General features: G+C 40.1%; 1 pseudogene across 1 annotated transcript; it reads right to left on the reverse strand.

The window, feature by feature from the left end:
* Nucleotides 1-1,801: 1,801 nt before the first annotated feature.
* On the reverse strand, nt 1,802-3,576 carry LOC149828389 (cytochrome P450 78A9 pseudogene; annotated as a pseudogene). Its single transcript, XR_016434107.1, has 2 exons — nt 2,599-3,576; nt 1,802-2,505 (listed from the first exon to the last, which is right to left on the reverse strand). The product of XR_016434107.1 is annotated as a cytochrome P450 78A9 pseudogene (transcript).
* Nucleotides 3,577-25,556: the final 21,980 nt, after the last annotated feature.

The raw sequence follows: 25,556 nt of genomic DNA on the forward strand, positions 1-25,556 counted from the left end.
ATCCCTGCCTCCATGGCCGCACGGGGATCTATTTTAACCTTCATCCCTGCCTCCATGGCCACACGGGGATCAATTTTAACCTTCACCCTCGCCTCCATCCCGGGTCCCAAACAGGGGCGAGACAGGGCGGGGCTCCGTTTCCCTTTAGTCTATAGTCATCCCTTAAAGGATTGGGGGCGGGGATTGAGACAGGGCGAGGCGGGAAAAAACATAAGTCCATCCCCGCCTCCATCCTCGCACGGGGATAGATTTTAACCTTCATCCCCGTTTCATGCCCTTCATCCTTGGTCCAAACGGGGCAAGGCCGGTCGTCCCCTGGTCCACTGCCATCCCGACGTCTCTCTCTCTCTCTCCGTTGAGTCTGTATATCTCTCCACAGCCATTTTATTACTCAGTGGGCCTTGTTGAGGCTTCAAACCATACGTAAGAGTGGTAATTCAATGAGTGCATGCTTAATTTGAATCGGACCAAGGCCTAGCCAGACTTTTTCCAAATTAGTTAAAGTCTGAAGCTTGTGCTTAACATGGGTCAGTGGATCCAATATGATTTGTAGGGCTGTCAATGGGCTCTGTTTGTCTCAAGTATGAGGAAAAAATGATACCCACAATGTTATTTGGGTTGACCCAAACACGACCCAAGTGACATGTGGGTCAAGGATGGTGGAGGCCACCCACCATCATCTTTTTGTCCATCTCCATTGTATCCTTCAGATTCAATCTCCATCGCCAGAGAAGCCGAAGGCAGCCCTTTGGGGGAAGGGCAATTACCCTAAATGTACTCTTTTGAATTATGTTGGTCATCCCTTAAATTCGAATTTCGGACTCCACCCAAAACTGGGTGGTTGTTTCTTGGATGGATTTGGATGCACCATGATGAGTCCCATGCCTGAGTCGTTGACAACCTGCGTATCTTTCGCATGACCAACCAATGGGTCCATTAGGTCAGTTCGGGTTGGGTCAGGTTTACCCGGCCAAATTTTATTTTTTATGGGTTATACTTCGTTCTTTTTTTTTTTTTTACATTAATTTTGTCATTATGGAGAGAGAGAGAGAGAAGCAGATCAAGTCACTAATTAGCAGCTGTCAATAGCGACAGTCAAGAGCCGTTGCTGCTTTCACGTTTTCTTGTAGCGCATACAATCCATTTTATTACGACCAGCAAGAAGGGAAGCAGATCAAGTCATGCTAAACAGAGCTTTTTTTTTTTTGCTCGTACCAACATCATAGCCGTCCATTTTGTATTTTCAAAAGTTAAAAAGTCAATAGAACAATTATATGCTACGTGGCATTCATCCAAAATGTAAACAGACGGCCACGATATTGTCACGAGTAAAAAGCTCATGTTCAGCATGACCTGATCTGCTTCCACAAAAAAGTTAATTTATATAAAATCTTTTGTGCATGATATTAAAATGCACAAATGGTCGTGCATTGTATCATTCCTCGTGTGTGTGTGTAAAAGGCTAGGAGGAACGGTTCGGGCCAGCTCATTGGAAATCCATGCCCACAGCCGGCCAGTTGGGCCCGTGGGCCTGATCGGGCAGGCTGACATTATTAAATTATATATATTATGTTATATATATAACCGGGCCGTGCCAGCCCGGTTGCCTACCTCTATGTAAGGTTACGAGGGGAGTTCGAAATCCATTGAAAAAGTGTTTGCGTTAGCCTGTCCGTGGATCGGTACTTTTAACTTGTATGCAGTGGAGCTGGTCCATACACTCGCTTACATGTTGCGTAGGGAAAAGGAGATGCAAACTTCGTTTTTTATTTTATGCAGTAAGGAAGAAAAGGACTTGTAACGAAGGGTAATTAAGGAAAGTGCAAGAGCAAAAAATGAAAACCAAAATATGTACACAATTCAGAATCCATGCATGTCAACGGAAGGTTACGTACGGCGAGGCAGCACGCTGACGGTCAGGGGCGATGCCATCTCGCAGGAAAGCCTCAAGACTTCAGATAGGTCCACCGGGTCAGACCCGGAGGGCAGCAACACGAACTCGTGGATCAGCGAGGCGATCCATACATGCAGCGTGGCCAGGCCGAGCACCTTCCCGGGGCAGCTCCTCCGGCCCGACCCGAATGGCGCGAGCCGGAGGTCCGAACCCAGGACGCTGAACTCCGGCTCCGGTCTTCCGTGGAGGAACCGTTCCGGCGAGAACACCAGCGGGTCGGGCCAGACGATCGGGTCCCGTGATATTGACCACATGTTGACCAAGGCCGTTGTGCCGGCAGGGACGAGCCACCCGTCGACTACGGTGTCTTCCGTGGCGAGCCGGGCCCACGAGAGGAGCGGGCCGGGAGGGTGCAGCCTCAGCACCTCCTTCACCACCGCCTGCAGGTAGACGAGCCCCGCCATGTCCGACTGCCTCACCTGCCGCGCCCTCCCTACCACCCTGTCCAGCTCCTCGTGCACCTTCCCTTGCACGTCAGGGTGCAGCACCAGCCGGGCCAGCACCCACTCGATAAGCACCGCCACCGTGTCCGTTCCTCGGAAAATCATTTCCTGAGAATTTTTAATAAAAATTAAAAAGGCAAACAGGCAAAAGCACAACCATATCTTCGTGTTACTATATGAGAGAGAGAGAGAGAGAGTTACCCAAAGAACGGCGACCATATCCGGGTCGGACAAACGATCATTGCCGGTGAAGGAGAGCAGGACATCCACGAAATCCGTTCTTTTCTCGTCGGAAACCGGGCGGTGCTCGTCGATGATCCTCTCGACCAAGCGTTTCACCTTGGGGACGAGACGCGAGCACCGGTACCGGATCATCTGGGGGTCCAACATCCCGAGGAAGGGGAGGTGGTCCGAGAGGTTCAGGATGCCGAGTATGTCATACCCCTCCTGGACCAGCTCCGCGAGCTCCGTCGCCTCCGGGTCCGTGCCGCCGAGACCGTAGTGCCTACCGAAGACGCAGCCCATCATGTGGTCCAGCGACCCCCGCCTCAGAAAGTCCCGGACCCGCACGCGCGGCCCCGACTGGGCGATACAGGCGCACATCAGGGCGGCGATCTCGAGGCGGCGGTGCTCGGAGGCGGCGATCTGGCGGGGGCAGAAGAGGTGGGTGGCAGCAATCCTGCGGAGGTTGCGCCAGTACGCGCCGTAGGGAGCGAAGCCCATGGCTCGGTCGAACATGAGGGCGTAGGCCGACTCCTTGATCGGACGGTCGGCGAAAGCCGAACCGCTGAGGATCTCCCTGGCAACGTCTGGATGGCACGTGACGACGGCGCGGGTGGCTCCCATGCTGAACGCCATCAGCCGGGTAGCGCGTAGCCTGTCCGCTTCTCCGGCGAGCTTCCGGTGGGCGAGGCCGCTCATCAAGGTTATGCTCCCGACGATGGGGAGGCCTCTAGGGCCGGGTATGGCATTCTTGTAACTCAACAACCCGCCGGTTCTTGCCCTCCAATACTTGCCCCAAGCAGGGCCTCCTCTGTAAGTCCAAGGAAGGAAGACACTAAAGAGAAGAAAGAGCAGGGAAGAGAGGAGGATGACGCCCGCATTCTCGACGATCAGGAGGTGTGATTCAGGAGGAAGGACGAATACCCACCACCACCAATTCTCAATGGGAATCGCCATGGAGAAGGAGCGAGAGAGCTAAACGATTGCAATGCCAAGTAAACGGTGAGAGTGGAAATGGACGATCCTCCCCTTCTCTTGGTCAGCTCTTCTTATAGCCTTCGATAGGGGGGTTGGAGGGGAATTCGAATCTTGATTATTCCCTCGTCCTGTTTGCCCTTTGAGTTTCTGGCATCTATTTTCCGCTGATAACGACGTTGGGCCATCCGTCATTCTGGTGGGAGAGAGAGAGAGAGAGAGAGAGAGAGAGAGAGAGAGAGAGAGAGAGAGAGAGAGACCGCAGGGGTGGTGGGCTCGATCAGGGTTCGCCCAACGGCCCGCCCTTTCTCGAATAACGGAAAAAGAAGGGCGGGCGAGGGCCGCCGCCATGCTCAATGTAACTGAAGAAGACGTGCCATCGAGCCCCCATGTTGTCACAATTTGCCACGTGGAGAGGGATGAGGTCAGGGGTCCCCTGGATACTGTTCATTTCTTAGATCAATGGGTTCCAACCCATTGTTGCAGGAAACCTTATGTTCTAGGTAAGCTCCACAAAAATACCGTTCATCTAGGAGATGGACGGTATCTAGGTGACCGCAGTATTGCCGTCAGGAGTACCAGAAGTTGTTCCCAACTTGACGGTTGGTACAGTCCACGGTTCACTCATTATTCGTCGGAACAAACTAACAAGGCAAAATTTCGTAGCAACGCCCCGGCCGGTGAGTTGGGCGCACGGCCATAAGCAAGATGGTGTCTAAACAATACTTCGATTGCACTGCTGCAAATGTCTGTCAAACGATGGACACATTTCATTTTCTTGTAGCTCCCATTGATGGTGAAAACAATATTTAGTAGCATAACATGCCCCTCCGTTTTCATTCTTTAAATTGTCCCATAGTTTCGATTGTGCTTCCCATAGAATGTCCATCTGTCTCCCGTTGTATACTCACTGAAGTCAGCTAGCTTTCCTCTTTTTCTTTTTTTTTGTCCATTGATGATCACAAGTTGGGCAGACAGAAGCCCATAGCTTTGCTCGAAAAACATGAGTCGCTTAATTGGTCTACACGCTCTTTCTGGGGACCAAGTCCCAAAAACCACTGTTTACCTTTTGATTGATAAACCCCACTGCTCAGCTTCAATTGGGAATCAACTCTGGCCCTAAAACCCCATGCAGTAGCAACCGGGGGCTATCTAACAAAACAGAGGGAGGGATGGGGAGAAAAGAATAATAAAAAAATCTGGAAATGGTTTAAAACTTGAAACTTCACCGGTGGCTACGGTGATGGTGATGTCACTCTCGTGTGTGCCCTCACATTTGAGAGAGAGAGAGAGAGTGGGTCAGGGTCTTTTAAATATGATTGGGGAACTGCGCACGGGGGGAACAGAACACACAGCAAAAGGGAACAAACAACACGCACCATGTCAACTGAAAAAGAGAGATGGAAGGTCATGTTGAATTATCTTAAAAGGTGGTGGGAGTGTGGGACACCCTCCTTCCGAGGGAAGCATGCGGAAGAGGCATACCGTTCGTGAATTCCACAGCCCTCACCTTTGGCATGGACGGCCAGGACAAATACACCCACCGTGCGGTACAGGCATCCGTGGCCAATTTTACTGCACAAGAGGTCGTAGCTCGTAGGGTGTATTCTCCGAATATTTTCTTGTCTCCTTGCGCCTTTATCGAGTGAAAAAAAGCTGGAACGTACTGTACACACGTACAAACAGCGGCCGTACTGGCAGCGTTTTTTCGCGAGAACCGTACGGCACTTAAAATGTGAATTAGGCAAACTTATGGAGCAAAATGCAGGAAGCTTGAACAACGCTGGGCAGTGCTTCGAGAGAAGGCACCGAGGAGTGGAAGCATCATGTGAGAAGTCATCTATCTAAGATCACTGCATAGCAGCGGATGCCCAAAGCAGGTTATATGTTCCCCCCATGATGAATGAGCACCATGTATACAAGCACATGGCAAAGACTTAAGTACCCTTTATTGTTATTCTTCTCATAAAGTGATGGTTTGAGAAAATGACAAAAATGCCTTGTCCTTCATCCAGAAAGTCGAGGATGATGTTGACTCTTCAAAGTCTTCTTCTTTTTCTGTTCAAAAAAAAGACAAACATGTTTTCTTCTTCTTTCTCCGTAAAACACTGTAAAACCCTTTCTCTCTCTAAAGAAGAAATCAAGGAAAACAAAGAGTTCTTCCTGTAGAAGGCCATGAACATCAACCCTCTCACTCTCTCTCCCTTCTCTCTCTACTTCTGTGCACATCCAACAGACGATCCTACATTGCTGCATCGTCATCTTCTTCTTCTTTCTTCTTCGTAAAACACTCTCTCTCTGTAGAGAAGAAATCAAGAGAGGTAAAGGGTTCCTTCTGGAGAAGGCCATGAACACCAACCCTCTCACTCTCTCTCCCTTCTCTCTCTACTTGTGTGCCTGATTTAGAGTTTTTGCCCTTACAGGAGGGGGGTCCGGGGGCTCCCCCCCGGCGTGAATCCCGTAAATCGCGAAACGCTATAGCGATTTGTAGTGTCTTCCGCAAATCGCTATAGCGATTCGCAAATCGCTATAGCGATTCGCAAATCGCTATAGCGATTTGTAGTGTCTTCCGCAAATCGCTATAGCGATTTGTAGTGTCTTCCGCAAATTAGGACCAACTTGTCAGAGTCATATCTCCCTAACCGGAGGTCATATTCCAAATCCGCGATTTGTAGTGTCTTCCGCAAATCGCTATAGCGATTTGTAGTGTCTTCCGCAAATCGCTATAGCGATTTGTAGTGTCTTCTGCAAATTAGGAAAGCCCGATAATACTACAAATGCTACAAATTGTTGTAGGAAAGCCCGATAATACTACAAATCATTGTTGGAAGGCCCAAAAAAATTTTGGTCCGGAGGGCGCTGCCCCCCGAGCCCCCCGCCAGGGGCGGCCCCCCCTGGACCCCCGCCCGCTGACCGCGTAGCGGGATCCGCGCCGGGGGGGAGCCCCCGGACCCCCCTCCTGTAAGGGCAAAAACTCTAAATCAGGCACACAAGTAGAGAGAGAAGGGAGAGAGAGTGAGAGGGTTGGTGTTCATGGCCTTCTCCAGGAGGAACCCTTTACCTCTCTTGATTTCTTCTCTACAGAGAGAGAGTGTTTTACGAAGAAGGAAGAAGAAGAAGATGACGATGCAGCAATGTAGGATCGTCTGTTGGATGTGCACAGAAGTAGAGAGAGAAGGGAGAGAGAGTGAGAGGGTTGATGTTCATGGCCTTCTCCAGGAAGAACTCTTTGTTTCCCTTGATTTCTTCTCTAGAGAGAGAAAGGGTTTTACAGTGTTTTACGAAGAAAGAAGAAGAAAACATGTTTGTCCTTTTTTTGAACAGAAAAAGAAGAAGACTTTGAAGAGTCAACATCATCCTCGACTTTCTGGATGGAGGACATGTTTGTCCTTTTTTTGAACTATTTGTTTTTTCTTTTTTGAATGAAAGGCATTTTTGTCATTTTCTCAAACCATCACTTTATGAGAAGAATAGCAATAAAGGGTACTTAAGTCTTTGCAACAACACCAGAGTCCGATGCAAAGTTATGTCAACATACACGGGAATACGAGCCCCATGTTCTTGTATACGTGGTGCTCATTCAAAGCCCCGAACACAGACGTGGGATTCAGTGAATCATCGGGGGCGAACATACACAACCCTCTCGCGGATGCCCAATCAGAGCTCTCAGCACTTTGGGAGCATAGTGACAAACGTTTTTATCGGTAATTTCTGGTTTTTTAAAAACTCACGAGGAATTAAAAAATAAATCATAAATCTTGCATTTTTTTTGACAAAATCTTGGCAATAAAAAAATTAATTTAAAAATATAAAATTTATTTTTTATAAGAAAATATTAATAAAAAAGTATTTAAAATAAAAATACATGATTTTTTCACGACAACGTAAATATCACATTTAAACAATGGTATTTATGTTTTTACATAAATCTCGCGATATTTTGAAAATCTTATGAGAAATTGTTGTTTTAAACATTTTAGGCAATTTCTCGCGATATTTGTCACTACGCTTGGGAGGCCCAACCAAACTAGAAGCTCGTGAACAAGCAACAATCCGAGAGAACCAATCACACGTGAAGCTATAAAGGCAAGCAATGTGGCGGGCAATCACCAATGAGCACGAATAACTTGTAAGCACACAAGCAGTGTAGTGAGACACCGAGCAAGCAACTGAAAGAGGCGAAGGCACAATGTTCAAGAATTCAACTTATATTAAGAAGTTAGTCAAACGACACTTACAGACGCGATACAAAAGCGACACGTAGACTCACTGCGGGGCAATGTGAGGTAGGGCGATCTTGGAGAGTGGGCATTCGATGAGAGCTCTACTTACCAACAAGTTCTCTTCTATAGGAGATATGGGTGTTGACCCCTCAGGTATAGGAGAAACCCTAAAAACACTTGAAGAACCATAAAAAAATTAGGAAGGTTCCCCTTAGGCATGGGGGCCAGCATGAGCATACATTGGTACAAAGCTCGTAATACCAGGTCACACCCTAAGCTATTTACAAGGCCACAATGGCCCATTGAGCTGCACAATGATTTTAGTAAAGGTTATACATGGCTAAAAAAGTAAAAAATATGACCTAGTTATGCCATGGCATGCACGTGCCATAGTTGCGCATACAGGGCACGATATTTTCCTCCACCAAAAATGACATTGTCCTCAACAACTACTGCAGTTGATCGAGGTACTCATTGAGCTTTGCTTGAAATTGAGAGAGCTTCTTGGCATCCTCCCACATTGCTTCAGGCTCGAAAAGGCCCTTCCACTTGACGAGGAATTCTCTGTAGTCATCACGTGAATTCTTGTGATGGTTGATGATGTAGTCAACTTTCTAGTTATCGGTAGCCTGATGTGCCATTGGAGGACGTGTTGGTTGCCTTCTATTAGGGTTCTCACCATCAGGATGATAGGACTTGAGCTGACTGACATGAAAGACCGAGTGCAATTGAAAGTGTATAAGAAGTTCCACTCTGTAGGCGAGATTGTCAACCTTCTTCGAAACAGTAAAGGGGTCTTCATACTTGCAAAAAAGGCCCTTGTATAGCTTTCAAAATGCACGGATCAGTTCCACGCCGAGCATGACCATCACTTGGTCACCAACGTCGAAAGCTAGAGGACGATGTTTAGGATTCGTCCACTTCTTCATGCGTGTAGTGGCCTTCTGTTGGAATTCTTTTGCAAGTTATGCTCAACCCATGATCAATGTCTTTGTTGCGTCGACACCACCAAAGAGCAACAACACATGTGAAGAACGAAATTGAGCCATCTTCATGTAGTGTTCCACTTTCCAAATGAAGTTATCTAATTCCTTCGCATTCTGAACACCGGCATACTTTTGAGGGTCGAGAAGCTTTCTTCAGTGACTTTCTTGGTGGACAACAACTCCACCTTGAGTGAGGTCGATTTACAGAAGACGTTCAAGGGCAGACGTGGTAGTAGAGAGTTGAATGATCATCCCTTCCAACTCGGTAATGCATTCATGTAGCTAGAGAACTTCTTCGAGCAACGACATGAGATCACTCACTTGTTCTCGAATAGTGAGTAGAAAAAACAATTCCCTTACCTAGTAAGGAATAGGCACAAGTTCAATCACCCTAGCTTGTACATCCTACAAAGCATCGAGGTTAGGTCGTGCATCATATTCCGAAATTTGATGTTGGCAATGATTCTTCCAACCACGTTGAGAGTTCCATCGATGCGAGCAATGATTGCATCTACACGAATCAAGCGAGGCCTCTGCCATGAATGCAGTAGAGAGATTTTAGGAACTCATTAGAGGAGGCACTGGAGAGAGCTGAGAGCTTTGAGTCACTCTCGAGGAGCTAGAGGATCTCCCCTTCTTCTTATTTTACTTAACAAGAATGAAACCTTCGTCAGATGACATGGAGGTAACAAACGATAGCTATGGTACCAATTGTCATGAATTTTTTTTTAGGATCGTGCGGTGCCTAGAATGCGTACTAGGCAAGCTTGTGGGGTGAAAGCGGTACATTGGAGTAACCCGAGAGAAACGTGAGGCAGTGCTTCGAGAGAAGGCACCAAAAAGCAAGAGTGACATGCGAGAAACAACTAGAGAAGGTCACCGCATAGGAACAAATGCCCAATCAGTGCTCTCACCACTTGGGAGACCCAATAAGACTAGAGGCTCATGGGCAAGCAACAACTCGAGAAAGACAGCCACACGTGAAGCCATAGAGGCAAGCAGTGTGGCGGGCAATCACCAATGAGCACAAACAACTTGCAAGCAACACAAGCTGTGCAACGAGACACCAAGCAAGCAATCGAAAGGGACGAAGGCACGATATCTAAGAATTCAACTTGTATTCATATGTTGGCCAAGTGGCACTTACAGACGTGGCATGTAGATTCACTGTAGGGCAATGTGAGGTGAGACGCGCTTAGAGAGTAGGTCATTGAGGAGAGCTCTACCTACCAACGAGTTCTCCTCTATAAGAGTTTTGAGTGTTGAGCTCTCCAGGGATAGAGGAACCCTAAAAACACTTAAAGGAATCATAAAAAATTTAAGAGAATTCTCTTTAGCCATGGGATAGCATGAGCACAGGTTGGCACAGAGCTCGTGACATCGTGTCTCACCCTAAGCTACTTACAAGCCTATAACAGGACATTAAACCATGCAAGTCTTTTGGTAAAGGCTATACAGAGCTAAAGAAGCGAACAAGAAGAACTAACTGTACCATGGACGGACGTGCCACGGTTGAGAGAGTTTCTCAAGTAGGTAGTGTGAGTGAGCACATCACTAGATTTTGGAAATTAGGGGTCTGTCGGTATATGTTTAAAGTGGGGGAAAATGACGAGAAACAGGTTTTAAACGAGCCCCGTATTTGGGTGTGTGACCTTTCAAGTCATGAAAGGTCATTTCAGGCTTCAAATATCTAAAGCTAATGAATCTTACTTTTTCACCTGATTTATTTGCGTTATTCTAACCCTTTAAATTGACAGTTTTACTTTTTCTTTGCTTCAAAATTATCGTTTGCCTTGTTTAGAGAGAGAGAGAGAGGGGGGGAGGTTTCAAACAGTAAAATTGTCATTATATTTATTTGAATGAGCAATTGCTGATGTTAAGTAGACTCCTACAACAGGCAAAAAGTAACCTAGGTTACCTATAGCCATATGATCAATTTCATAAAAAAGTAAGTCAGATATTTGAAACCTAAGTTAGCTAAGCCGAAACTCACCTCAAGCTAGACACTTGTTTATTAGAAATCGCGCTTTGGATCCAACTAATTTGATATAAAAACATGATTTTTTTTTTTAAATTTAGATGTTATGGTTTGTTCATTTTTTTAAAAGAGTCATGTACTAAGGCTTGATGAACAAAAGTAGTACGATTAAGTGTATGCCATGGTTTTGCCCTTGAAAATGCTATTTTAGAAAATTTTCCAACAAATAAACATTGATATAACCCTCTCAAATTCCACCATCTTTTCAAAAATATGTTAGTGATTGCTATGTCAAGAAAACAGTTTTTTGTTGGTTGCTAAAGAGATGAGTTTATCGTTAGGCTTATCCACAATATCATACTATCTAATAGCCTTACTAATCTCTTTTATTGTTTCATTGAACGTTTTGCATATTAGACTACACAGATTTGATCTTAAATACGACCATAATTATTTTTCAATGATAATTCATATATTGGGTCAATGGATTTAGATGTTTGTACAAGTTTCTTAAATAATATAATTACCAAGCAATGATGCACACCACACCAAAACTTAATAATTAGTCTAAGCCTGGGTTTTAGAACCAAGAATTAAGGGTGTCAACCGGTCAGGTTTGGTTCGGACTCAGGTGGAATCAGACTTGAACCAGATTTTTTGGTATGGTAATGGGTCTGAACCAGAGTCTAATCAGGCCCACTATAAGAAAAACCATACCCAGACCCGATAAGAACTACATTAACCAAACCCGAACCATACTCGATAAAACCATACTTTTAATCATTTTTAAATAGGAACTCGGGTCGAGTCTGGTATAAAATTTCACAAACTATACCCGGGTCCATGTATTAATCAGACCTTCGGGTCCTGACCCAGGTCTTAATAGGGTCTTCTTATTTATCACCATACCCGGACCCTATAGGGTTTGGTTTGGGTCAGGTCCGGGTAAACCAGACCCGTTGACACACCTACCAAGGACCGTAGCTTACAACCATAGTGACAATTAATGCTTTTATTGGCAATTTCTCATTTTTCAAAAACTCGCGAGAAATTGAAAAAAAAATCATAAATCTTGCATTTTTTTGGCAAAATCTTGGCAATAAAAAAATAAATTAAAAAATATAAAATTTATTTTTTATAAGAAAATATTAATAAAAAAATATTTTAAAATAAAAATACACAATTTTTTGTGATAAATAGCGGTTTAAAACGTAAATATCACGTTTTAATCGTGGTATTTATGTTTTTTTCATAAATCTCATGATATTTTGAAAATCTCGTGATATTTTGAAAATCTCGTGAGAAATTGCCGTTTTAAACTTTCAGGCAATTTCTTGCGATATTATCGCGAGATTTTCATAAATCTCACGATATTTGTCACTATGCTTACAACTCGTTTGGATTACCTAAAAAAAAAGTTTTTTCACACAAAAAATTACAAAAAAAAGAAAAGAAAGAGGTCCGTCTAACCACTTTTCAGCCACCAATTGGTCAGGCTGCTATCCCATGCTAAACAGTATCATCCTAGCCATTTAAGTGGCTGGAAAATGGGTGAAAAGCATCCAAAACGAAAAAACAAAGTCTCTTTTCCGCCAAACGATAGCTGAAAGTGCCTTCCCCTGTTTAATTGCAGCTTCTGCCAAACGATAGTTGATACAGCATTGTCCAGCCATATGCTTGTTGCAAAGTGTGCTTGAGCACCTCCCTTGAGCAGATCTCTTGTGTACATGTTGAAGAATTGTTTTGTGTTTCATTGGTGTAGATTAAAGGCATAAACTTGGCAGTTGGTACTGGAAAAAAATCTGCTGAAAAATATTATCAAAGATATCAAAGGAATATCAATTGTTATCTTCGAGACCTTCTTCATCAAATTCCAAACACTGAGATCTCCATCAAGGTAAACTTTGCAATATGTATTCCTCTGCAATCTAAGTACTCACATTGGTTTCTTGTTTGATATATATGTTGTGGAATCCACAGATAGAAGAGCTTAAAGCTGCTTTGTCAAATGGGGAGTACCACATTATTTCAGAATGTGCTTTATCAAATATCTCTGGGACTCGGAACATTATTCCTTCACTTGGTCCTGCAAACGGAACTGCAGAAGATTCCATGAGAAAAAAGGTTGGGTTGGAGGACGAGGTGTCAAAGGGGCACCCGATAAACCAGGTCCGAGGGTAAAAAGACGCCCTTTTTATTTTTTAAAAGGCAAGCTGGGGTTAATTAATGCAGATCCCACCAGTTATTATTCAACGTACTACTGGGTTTTGAACCTGCAACCTCCCACCATAAGAAGACGTGCACTGACAGCTCCTACCAACCACTCGTAGCCCCATTGGTAAAAGAAAAAAAAAGACACCCTTCCACCTAATTTTTCCTAACCACATTATGGGCGGTGTTGGGTCCAAAACCTGGTTTTAGAATGTCGTCCAAACACCATCCAAAAACTGTTTTTTAACTAGGTTTTGGGCATCATGCAAATAGGGCCTTACAGATAATTGCTGCATCAAATTGTCACTAAATTGTATTTTTCACTAAACAAACCATGTGTAAGTGCATGCTAATGAAGGCTTGGAGTAAATAAGGCCTAGGACTTTTTTTCATGCTTTACAAGGGGTTAACGGTAGTTTGAAGTATGGAGGCTTAGTCACCATCCTCGGGGGCATAAACGTTGTGGCTAGGATCCTCACCCTCCGGGGCCTATGCTGGGCTTCAGCTTATTCTAGGGGGTAGCACCTGCGGGATTTGAACCCTGACTAGTGGTGTGCCAACCAAAGCCCCGTCCAACTACACTAACCCCTCGGGGATAAGGCCTACGACTTTGACTGTTGTATTTTAGTAATAGAGATAAAAAATTCATTATATTTGGTATTCATCATTTGTTCAAATATAAATTTGTGGGAGTTACGTAATACCTGTGAATTTTTCATAAATATTGAATGAATAAATATAAAATTTATGTCTCAATTATAGGTTGAATTTAATTTATATTTTATTTGAATTAGAATTTAAATTTTAGTGTGAATCTCAAGATAATTTGGATCTCAATTTGATTTGTATTTCATTTGAGATTTATTTTCAATCATAGTTGAATTTTATTTGAGATTTAATTCTAATTTAAGTTTGACTTAGATTTTATGGGTTTTATATTTTAATTCTTTATTTTATAATTTATTTATTGAATACATGCTAAATATATTTATTTATATATGATTTAGATTTTAAGGGTTTTATATATTGATTACCTATTTTGTGATTTATTTATTGAATGCATGGTAAATGTATTTTTTTCATATATGACTTAAATTTTAAGGGTTTGTTATGTCATATATATTGATAATGCAATATTGTTTATTGTAACTAACAAATTATCAATTGAATGCATTCTCAATTTCACAGCTATGCGGCAACGAGGGTGTACCTGTGCTTTGGATACTATAGGCCTTCACCTAAGACAAAAGCAAAAGGTTAAAATTAATATGTACGGACAACCCACAGGTCAAGAGGCACAATACTTTAGTACCTACATACAGACCATCGCACATGATCTTGTCCAGACACCAATGAATTTTTTAATTACAAGGAGAATGTTTGAGCTTTTATTCAGATATGTATATTCCTTATAGCTCTGTTTTGTTTGTGAATTGATCTTTAGCATTTATTTCTTTAACAATATTTAAGATACACATATTATTAATGCTGAAAAAGTTTGAGGTTCCTGAGATGATAAATAGATGGGTGATGAAAAAATATGCGAGAGCTTGAAGGAACTTCAAGTTCGAGCTTAGGACGATTTAGAAGCAACATAATAGTCTTGAGGATTGAATGACTGCTCGTCTACCTAACATCGCTAATATTCAGTGGGAGGCCTTGATGCATCATTTTGATACGCATCCATCAAAGGTTTGCATTTTTCATGATTTGTTAATGTTGTATGCAATCTTATACATTTGAATGCAATAGTGTGTGTGTGTGTGTGTGTGTCTATATATATATATATATATATATATATATATATATATATATATATATATATATATATATATATATATATATATATATATATATATTTCAGTTACATGTTTTTGAAGGCTTTAAGTGCAAAGAACACAACCCATCATGCCTTACAAAATATCTTCACACATGATATTTCACTTACATGTTTTTGAAGGCTTTAAGTGCAAAGAACACAGCCCATCATTCCTTACAAAATATCTTCACACATGAGGCATGAAAACTTTGCACGATTGTGGGACAATAATGTACGTATACTATTTTGCATGCTTGTCATTCATTTACACTTTTTAATCATATTTCATTTATTCATAGGTTGGTGATGATTGAAATGAGCCTTCTTGAGGAGAAATGTTCTGCATGAGTCATACTAGCAAAAAACCTGGGGTTGTAAGTCTAGAAACAAATCATATAATGGTAAGGCTTGCTTCTTTTATTAGGGTTCATTGTTAATCATATAAGAATTATTTATGAAAACAAAAGATATAATTATTATTGAATTAATACATTGTCTTGCATTCTGAGATCAGAGACAAGATAGCTCTGATGTTTCAAACCTCTGATTCATCCATCGACTGCCCATCGCAAGTGGATGTTCTCTCTCAAGTTTTAAGACCAGACAAATATGGGTGTATACAGCTGCTTGGCATGGGGTGTCCACTAAGGACGTGTTTGGTGAAAGTTCAAGTAAGACAACACTCTTGCATTAAAACAATGAGTATCGCGCCATGCAGGCTCAAAAACAAGAGAAAATCAGAGGCTTGAAATCCCAGGTCAGAGAGTTGAAGAAGTTGTTTATAAGAATGGTGGTCAACAATCAAACAAGTTCTTCACGAGCTCCTTAGGTAAGTTTATATAACTGAAGATTGTAATCCTGTATATGAATATGTGTTTGATATATATTTTTGTATATGTATATATCTGTAATTCTTTTACCTATGTCTATTTGCAGGCCTCGTATAAGTATTGTGCATCCCAAGTTCTGAGACTAACTCTTGTCCATCTAATTCATGAATTCAGGTATTGTGTATATATTTCAAACGAAAGTATTTTTTTTGTCTATTATTTGACATCAGTTTAAAACTGCTTTTGATTTATGCATGAATTTTTTCATAGTGGTTTGGAGTTATGTATTTGCATATGTGAATGTTGGAGTTATGGCGAATGTAGTTATGAAGAGATGAACGAAGAGCTATAGTAGCGTGTGTATAAATGTTTTGCATGTTATATTTCTTGCAGGGTTTCAATTATTAATGTTGGAGTTACGAATGATGTACTTATGAAGAGCTGAAGGAAGAGATATAGTAGTGTGTATATAAATGATTTACATATTGTGTTTCATACAGAGTTTTAATTTTGAATATTGGAGTTATGGAGAGTTAAAGGAAGAAATATAGTAGTGTGTGTATGAATGCTTTTTATGCTGTATTTTTTGCAGGGTTTCAATTGTAAATGTTGGGATTATAGAGGGTTGGAGGAAAAGATATATTACTGTGTGTATGAATGTTTTGTATGTTGTGCTTCTTACAGGGCTTCAATTATAAATGTTGAAGTTATGAAGGGTTGAATAAAGAGATATAGTAGTGTGTGTATATATGCTTTACATATTGTGTTTCTTACATGGTTTTGATTTTAAATATTAGAGTTATAGAGAGTTAAAGGAAGAAATATAGTAGTGTTTATAAATGCTTTATGCTATATTTTTTGCAGGGTTTCAATTATAAATGTTAGAGTTATAGAGGGTTGAAGGAAAAGATATATTACTATGTGTATGAATGTTTTGTATGTTGTGATTCTTGCAGGGTTTCAATTATGAATGTTGAAGTTATGAAGGGTTGAATGAAGAGATATAGCAGTGTGTGTATAAATGCTTTGTATGTTGTGTTTCTCGCATGGTTTCAATTGTGAATGTTTGAGTTATGAAAGGTTAAAAGAAGAAAATATAGTAATGTGTGTATGTAGGTTCATGAATGAACCAAATATAGTAGTATTTGTATTCAATTAATGTATAAGTAGGTTTATGAATGAACTAAGAATAAATAAATGAATGTATTAACATGTGCATGAATGAATGAACGTATAAGCATATTTTGTTATTTAATGAATATATAAGCAAGTTCTTGATTGAATGAACATGTATATATTATTTAATAAGTAGGTTCATAAATGAATGAATGAACATGTATATAGTATTGACTGCATAAGCAAGTTTATCAATGAACTAAAGAATAAATAAATTAATGTATTAACATGTTCATGAATGAATAAATGAATGTATAAGAAGTTTTTGTTATTCAATGAATGTATAAGCAGGTTTATGAATAATTGAACATATATATATATATATATATATATATATATATATATATATATATATATATATATATATATATATATATATATATATATTATTGAATGTATAAGCAAGTTTATAAATAAATAAATAAATAAATAAACAAGAATATAGTATTAACTGTATAAGCAGGTTCATTAATAAATGAATGCACATGTATATAGTATTGATTGTATAAGCAGATTCATGAATGAATAAATTGATAATGAGAAATAATAAAAAAATCTTTAATGGTACAATTTTTGTTCGTGCTAGTAAAGATGATGTACAAGGACTATGAGTTCACCATTTTCTATTACCCGAGAAAGGCAAACGTAGTGGTGAACTCTCTTAGTCGCAAGGATGGTGGCGCATTAGCCAGTTTGATTGGAAAGGGATGGAGATTACTAAAAGATTTTATGTAGTGGAAGGCCTTCGCAGATGAGCAAGGGCCTATTAGGTTGTCCAGTATGATCATCCAGTCCAAGATCCTTATGAGGATTTTTACAACACAAAAGGAACACCCTCAGTACGATAGATTTAGGGCACTCGCTCAACAAGAGGACTTCTCTTTTCGACCGAAAGAGGATAGTAGCGTATGGATGGATGAGTGACTTTGGATGCCTAACAACACTAAGTTGAGGACAAAGTTGTTAGATAAGGCTCACAAGGCTAAGTACACCATTCACCCTGATAGCACGAAGATGTTCAAGGACCTACAATGCAGGTATTGGTGAAACGGTATAAAGCAAGATGTTGAAGATTATGTCTCAAGGTGCTTGACCTGTTAGTAGATCAAGATTGAGCACTAGAGACCGAGCGAGATGTTACAGTAGATAGAGATTTCGTAGTGGAAATGAGAAGATATCACGATAAACTTTGTGGTGGGCTTATCTAGAACCTGTAGGCAACACGATGTTATATGGGTACTACTAGATAAACTCATGAAATCAACACACTTCCTACCCATTCAGATAGGTCAGTCCTTAGAGAGCCTAGCTTATTTGTACATTAAAGAGATTATATGACTATATGGAGTCTCTGTATCGATCATCTTTAATTATGATCCACATTTTACTTTGCGGTTTTGAGAATAATTGCACTTTTTTTTTAGTATCAAGTTGAAGTTTAATATCACTTTTCATCCCCAAACCGATGGCCAGTCTAAGATGATCGCACATACTCTAGAGGACATGTTATGAGCTTGTATGTTGGAGTTGAAGGGTGAGTGTGACTTGCATATAATTTTGGTCAAGTTTGCATACAATAACAGCTATCACATGAACATTGGGATTTCTCTTTTTGAGACATTGTACAGATGACCCTGCAAATCACCCATGTACTGGGATGAGGTTGGTGAGTGCATAGTAGATTCACCAATCATTTTGTAGCACTACACATAGCAAGTACATATGATACGTGATAGATTGCATACAACACAGAGTCAATAGAAGAGCTATACAGACTAACGACATAAGAAACGTACATTAGAGGTGGGAGATTTTGTATTTGTAAAAGTGTCGCCTACTAAGAGTGTAATCCGCTTTGGGAAGAAGAGCAAGTTGAGTCCCTAGTTTGTTGGCCCTTTTGAGATATTGGAATAGGTTGGTGAAGCAGCATATCACGTAGCACTATCTCCTCAGTATTCTCAGATTCATAATGAGTACCATGTATCTATGTTGCGCAAGTTGGTCCACGATTCAGCTCATGTTATTTGATATTGTGAAAAATATCTTACTACCACGAATATGGAGTGAAATTGTTTCATGCCAGTAAAGATGATATATTTTTTAATTAAAATTGTGAGAAAAAAAAGACCTTGAAACCTTGAGCCAATAGGATTGTGCCATATTTGAAGACAGATATGGATTTTTAGACCTTGGATTCATATGATTAGGACAGAATTTTTTTTCAAAAACTATAAATAGGGACCATCTCCTTAGCTCAACATCGGGCATTTGAGATCTAGAAGCAAAGATACCTTATTGCATTTACTACCTAACCTAACTTCTTAGAGCCTAGTACCCAGACTTTGCCCACATAAGTTCATCCCAATTGAGTCTATTAAGCCTAGTCTAGGTCCAAATCCCTTATCTTACTTAGTCGAATGGAGCCTACATCTAGCCGAAGTATTGCCAAAGTCTCTACACACATCATTGTCATAGAAAAGGGCTACCTAAGCCGGATGTAAGATTCAATTCCTTACACTTTTTATTGTGTTTATTTCATTTATTTATTATAAAACATAGAATTTTTTAATATTTTAGTTTTTTTTGTTTCAGTACTTTTTAAAAACTTGGTGGTGGATCACACCATCAAACTCACTTTCTTTTAGATCATGCACTCGAGGTAGGAGTCACTGCAAGATAAAATCCATCAATCAAAGATTCTGAAGTTCCTATAGTGGCTAATCCCTACTCATCAAAGAAGGAAAGACACGCTACTTGAAGAGAGGACTCCAAATTCTCGTATCTCAAATTTGGATATGTTTTTTAGTCCAAAACCTTTTTTTGACTGCCCTATTTTTTTCTTTCAAAATTTAAGGATCTACAATTTATTTGTGTAGCTAGGGATGGCAATGGACCGGGGTGGGGGACAAGGTCTCCACCCCTGCCCCGTCTCAAAATCTGAACTTCCATCCCCGTACAGGGATGGATTTTAACCTCCACCCCCTCCTCCACCCCCTCCTCCATCCCTGTTTCATGTCCTCCATCCCCGGTCCAAACGGGGGTGAGGCAGGGTGGGGCCCTATTTCCCCTCGGTCTATTGTCATCCCTTAGAAGGATTGGGGATGAAGCAGGGCGGGACGGGGATCGAGATGGGGATGGGGCAGAGCAGGGGAAAGCGTAAGTCCATCCCCACCTCCATCCCCGTACGGGGATGGATTTTAACCTTCATCCCCACCTCCATCCCCGTTTCATGCCCTTCATCCTTGGTCCAAACGGGGCAAAACAGGTTGGGGCTCCACTTTCCCCCGGTCCACTGCCATCCCTATGTGTGGCATGAGAGGTGTTTACCCATTACAAGATTGTCAAGCGTATATGCATAGCAACATATCTCTAAAATTGAGATGCAGGGACATGTGACACCAAAGTTGTTGCAAATCATCATGATGCTATCAGGAGTTCATAGAAAAATATTGCCCTTGAGATCACAAGGAAAACATAAATAACAGGAGATAATAAAGCTGAAGGAAAGCTTTCCACTGCCACTGCTAATAACAAGAACTCCACATCAGTCACTGATAACGCTGATATTTTAAAATTATCTCAATATTGTCGGCATTTTCAGCTAGGCCTATCATGCTCTATGTGTGCTAAGGCAGTCAAAAAATTGAATATGTGATTATTGCATGTTCATATGTGTTTTAAGGCATATAAAAAAATTCTATATGTGATTCTACCATGCTCAGATGTGCTTTAAGGCAGGCAAAAAACTATATATGTGATTCGATCATGCTCGTATGTGTGCTAAGGCAGTAAAAAAATTAAATATGTGAATATAGCATGCTCATATGTGCTCTAAGGCAGGCAAAGCCAAAAATTTTATATGTGATTCTATCATAAATGATATATAACATGTTCATATGTGTTCTAAGGCAGTTAAAAAACTCTATATGTTATTATAGCATGCTCATATGTGTGCTAAGGCAGTCAAAAAACAGAATATGTGATTATAATATGCTCATATGTGTTCTTAGGCAGTCAAAAAACTGAATATGTGATTATAGCATGCTCATATGTGTTCTAATGCAATCAAAAAAACTTTATATGTGATTCTATCATGCTCATATGTGCTCTAAGACAGACAAAAAGTTAAATATATATATATATGTGTGTGATTCTATCATGCTCATATGTGTTCTAAGGCAGTCAAAAAATTGAATATATGATTATAGCATGTTCATATGTGTTCTAAGGCATATAAAAAAACTCTATATGTGATTCTACCATGCTCAGATGTGCTTTAAGGCAGGCAAAAAACTATATATGTGATTCGATCATGCTCGTATGTGTGCTAAGGCAGTAAAAAAATTGAATATGTGAATATAGCATGCTCATATGTGCTCTAAGGCAGGCAAAGCCAAAAATTTTATATGTGATTCTATCATAAATGATATATAACATATTCATATGTGTTCTAAGGCAGTTAAAAAACTCTATATGTTATTATAGCATGCTCATATGTGTGCTAAGGCAGTCAAAAAACAGAATATGTGATTATAATATGCTCATATGTGTTCTTAGGCAGTCAAAAAACTGAATATGTGATTATAGCATGCTCATATGTGTTCTAATGCAATCAAAAAAACTTTATATGTGATTCTATCATGCTCATATGTGCTCTAAGACAGACAAAAAGTTAAATATATATATATATATATATATATATATATATATATATATATATATATATGTGTGATTCTATCATGCTCATATGTGTGCTAAGGCAGTCAAAAAATTGAATATGTGATTATAGCATGTTCATATGTGTTCTAAGGCATATAAAAAAACTCTATATGTGATTCTACCATGATCAGATGTGCTTTAAGGCAGGCAAAAAACTATATATGTGATTCGATCATGCTCGTATGTGTGCTAAGGCAGTCAAAAAATTGAATATGTGAATATAGCATACTCATATGTGCTCTAAGGCAGGCAAAGCAACTTTATATGTGATTCTATCATGCTCATATATGTGCTAAGGCAGTAAAAAAATTGAATATGTGATTATAGCATGTTCATATGTGTTCTAAGGCATCTAGAAAAACTCTATATGTGATTCTACCATGCTCAGATGTGCTTTAAGACAGTCAAAAAAACTATATATGTGATTATACCTGAGAGGGACCTGGAATCGAAGATCCCCTATCCTGAACAGCGGCCTTGATCTCATTTCGGAGAAAGGGGGCGACGGTGTATTGGAAGTAGTTATTCAGTTATTCATTAATGATCTCGCGTACATCATCACCGGAAAGAATAGTCGGCTGCTTGGAGCTTATGTCGGCGCAAGAAGTCGGTGAGCCGTAACTGGAAGAACCAATAACTGGTGAAGTGTTCATATTACTCTCAAACCCGAACACGCGACCTTTTTTGGGTTCACCTGCTGCAGTCACCCATGCTGTAGGATCAAATGATGGATGCTGAGTAGCGTCTTCGCCATATCGCTCTACCATCTGTTGCTCATATGCCTCCTACAAAATAATATTTAAAGTATTCATTAATAATTAATGATAACATTATGATAACTTGCATATATATTGCAATGATTATTAATAGAATTAATACATACCGTTGTCGTTCTCGCCTTCTCTGATACGAAGACTCCCGTGGTCTTCCGTTTATGTGTTTCTACAAACACATCCTTATACGGTACACTGCCTCCTTTTTCTGCTTCCTGCGAAGTTAAATGACAAAAGATTTAGTACACAAGTTTGCAACAATACTTATAAAATTAATATTATATATTGATGAGTTACCATTTTCTTTAGGTGGCTCCCAAATGTCTTAGATCCACCTGTGTGTAGATGGGCTTCGGGCATCTTCGATCGATTTTGTGAAGCCTTCGCAGAGCGATTTTTAAATGCATCTCCCGCCCACATATCACACATTTCATCCCAGTAATCTCTCCTGATAGTAATAGGACCATGGCCCTTCCATAGTAATGGATCATCTACTACGCCAGATGCTTTTTTTGCTGCAACCTTCATAGTGTGCAGCATGTCTGCAAATCGATTGGCAGCCACCTTCTGCCACACCTTCCTTGCATCATTTTCTTCCACCGTAGTTGCAAAGCGATTCGAAGCCTATAAATATTTTCAGAAAGTTAGTAGACATTGCTTAAATAAATTAAATATGAAACACATTAACTATGAGGAACAACTGTATACCATGAATGAGGACCACAATCTGTCTAACACCTCCTTTGGGTACTCTTTCCATTGAGCAACTGGTCCTGGTAGATGTTGAAGAAGTGAATTCCTAATCTCCCGTACTACTTCTTGTGGCTCAAACCTCGTGCTGCACATGAATTGTTACACAGTAAATATCAATATAAAATATTTAAAAGATATGCAATAATTGAAAACAAAATACTTACGGTCGATTATCGATATACACTATTCGAATGAGTCTTCTTGTGCCAGCCTGAGAAGACCTTGTTTCCTGTGTTGGCTGTTGACTTGTGCGATCAACTGGTGTAGGTGGGTCGTGTACAGGCGCAACATCATCTGTAAAAAAATACATTAGAAATTCTCAGAATGTGCATTTGAACTAATCAAGCATCTAATTAGTTATATGATATACCTATCACAGGAGCCCATGAAGATGAAGGTTGAGCCTGGCTACTACTGGATGAGCGACCACTATAACCTCCACGAACCATATTCTAACAAATAACATATGTCATACAATACATTCAAATAATTCACATCAAGTATTACAATGCATTCAAGTCATTCACATCAAGCATTGCAATGCATTCAAATAATTCAAATCATTGACATCAAGTATTGCACTAATTCAAATCATTCGTTAATTGCATAAATTATAATACATTCAGATAATTGAAATCATTCACATCAAGTATTATAATGCATTCGAATCATTCGTATCAAGTATTACAATACATTCAAATAAAATTTTTAATCATTCACACCAAGTATTGCAATACAACTCACATCAAGTATTACAATGCATTTAAATAGAGGTTTGTAGTATAAGATTTTGCTCACTAGCTTGAGAATTCTTCCTCGTCAATAGTTTGACTTTCTTCTTCTTCTTCTTCTTCTTCTTCTTCTTCTTCTTCTTCTTCTTCTTCTTCATTGTTTGTCCATCCACTCGGTACATCATTTGGATCACATTCCTCTATGAATGTTTCATCAGCCAATGGAGATATGACATGCATATCATGCGCAACAACGTGACCATAAGCGAAGACACAGACATCATCTGATTGATAGTAATCACTGTCTTCAGCTAACTCATCTTCCTGTAACTGATCATACTCGGGGTATAGTTTGGATTTCACCTTGCAAACTGCCCACCATTCATTTCTATCTGACTTTTTTATACTCGGATATGAAGTATAATAAACTTGTTGAGCTTGCGAGGCTAATATGAATGGTTCATATGTTCCAAACCTGGATTTATGATTCACCTCCAAAATGCCTGAAGCTTTGTCGAGTCTTGTTGCAGTTGGATCAAACCAATGACACTTGAATACCGTAACCCTGTTATTCATGCCTAAGTAAGTCAACTCCATTATTTCCTCTATAACACCGTAGTAATCATGTTCATTTTCACCGTAGCTGCTACCCTTGACACACACGTCACTATTTATCGTTGATTTGTTTATACCGTAGTCTTTTGTATGGAATCGATAACCATTTACGATATACCCGTTGTAGCATTGCACAACTTTGGTCGGACCATTTTCTAAATCACATATTCTTTGATCTTTAACATCACCATTGCGAACCTACGCATAAACATAAACAATGATTGTGATCACGATCAATTAAGTAACTTAGTGTTGTTTATAAGTACAAAATTTATGTTAGCTTCTTTACCAACTGTTTCAACCACTCCACAAACTTAGTTTCACGTTCTTTTTGTACTTCTGCATCAGTGAGATGTGAAACTTCGTTTCGCAACTACAGATCAAATCGTCTGCAAACCACAAATACTTATATTACCGAGTCATGTATCCACATATAGAACATAAAAGGATTTATAATTGAGTTGCATATACATATACTTACTCGATGTATGGGTCGATCGCTGAGCAATTAAAAAGAATATAGATGTGTGCTGCATCTTGCTCTCGATCTGTCAATAGCCTTGATCGGCAACTACCAAATGCATGCCCAAGTGGTTGAAATATCGACAGCTTGTCAGCTACAGTTACTTGTTCTCCATCATCGTTACGGGGCGGACATGTGTAACGTGTTGGAATATGAGGTTTGAAGTACATAGATGAGAAATTTGAAATCTCTTCTAAAGTGTACGCCTCACAAATAGAGCCTTCTACTCTTGCTTTATTACGAACCTTTTTTTTAGGTCGAACATGCATCTGACAAGAATATATATTTCAAATTTTAAATATCTGTCATTAAAGAGACAAATATAAAAAAACATATACCTTTCAAATGGGTACATCCATCGATATTGCACAGGGCCACCAACCCTTAGTTCATATGGCAGATGTATGATCAAATGTTCCATAACATCGAAAAATGCTGGCGGAAATATCTTTTCTAACAGACAAACAGTGGTGATGACAGAGTCCTCGAGATTCTTTACATCTGATACAATGACCTCCGATGCGCACAATGTTCTGAAAAATCCGCTCAACTCAGACAATACCCTCCATATAGGTTTGTCTAACATATCATGGAATGCTAGGGGTATCAATCATTGCATAAAGAT

Source organism: Nuphar pumila, chromosome 9 (genome assembly GCF_984573655.1).
Source record: "Nuphar pumila chromosome 9, dmNupPumi1.hap1.1, whole genome shotgun sequence".
NCBI lineage: Eukaryota > Viridiplantae > Streptophyta > Magnoliopsida > Nymphaeales > Nymphaeaceae > Nuphar > Nuphar pumila.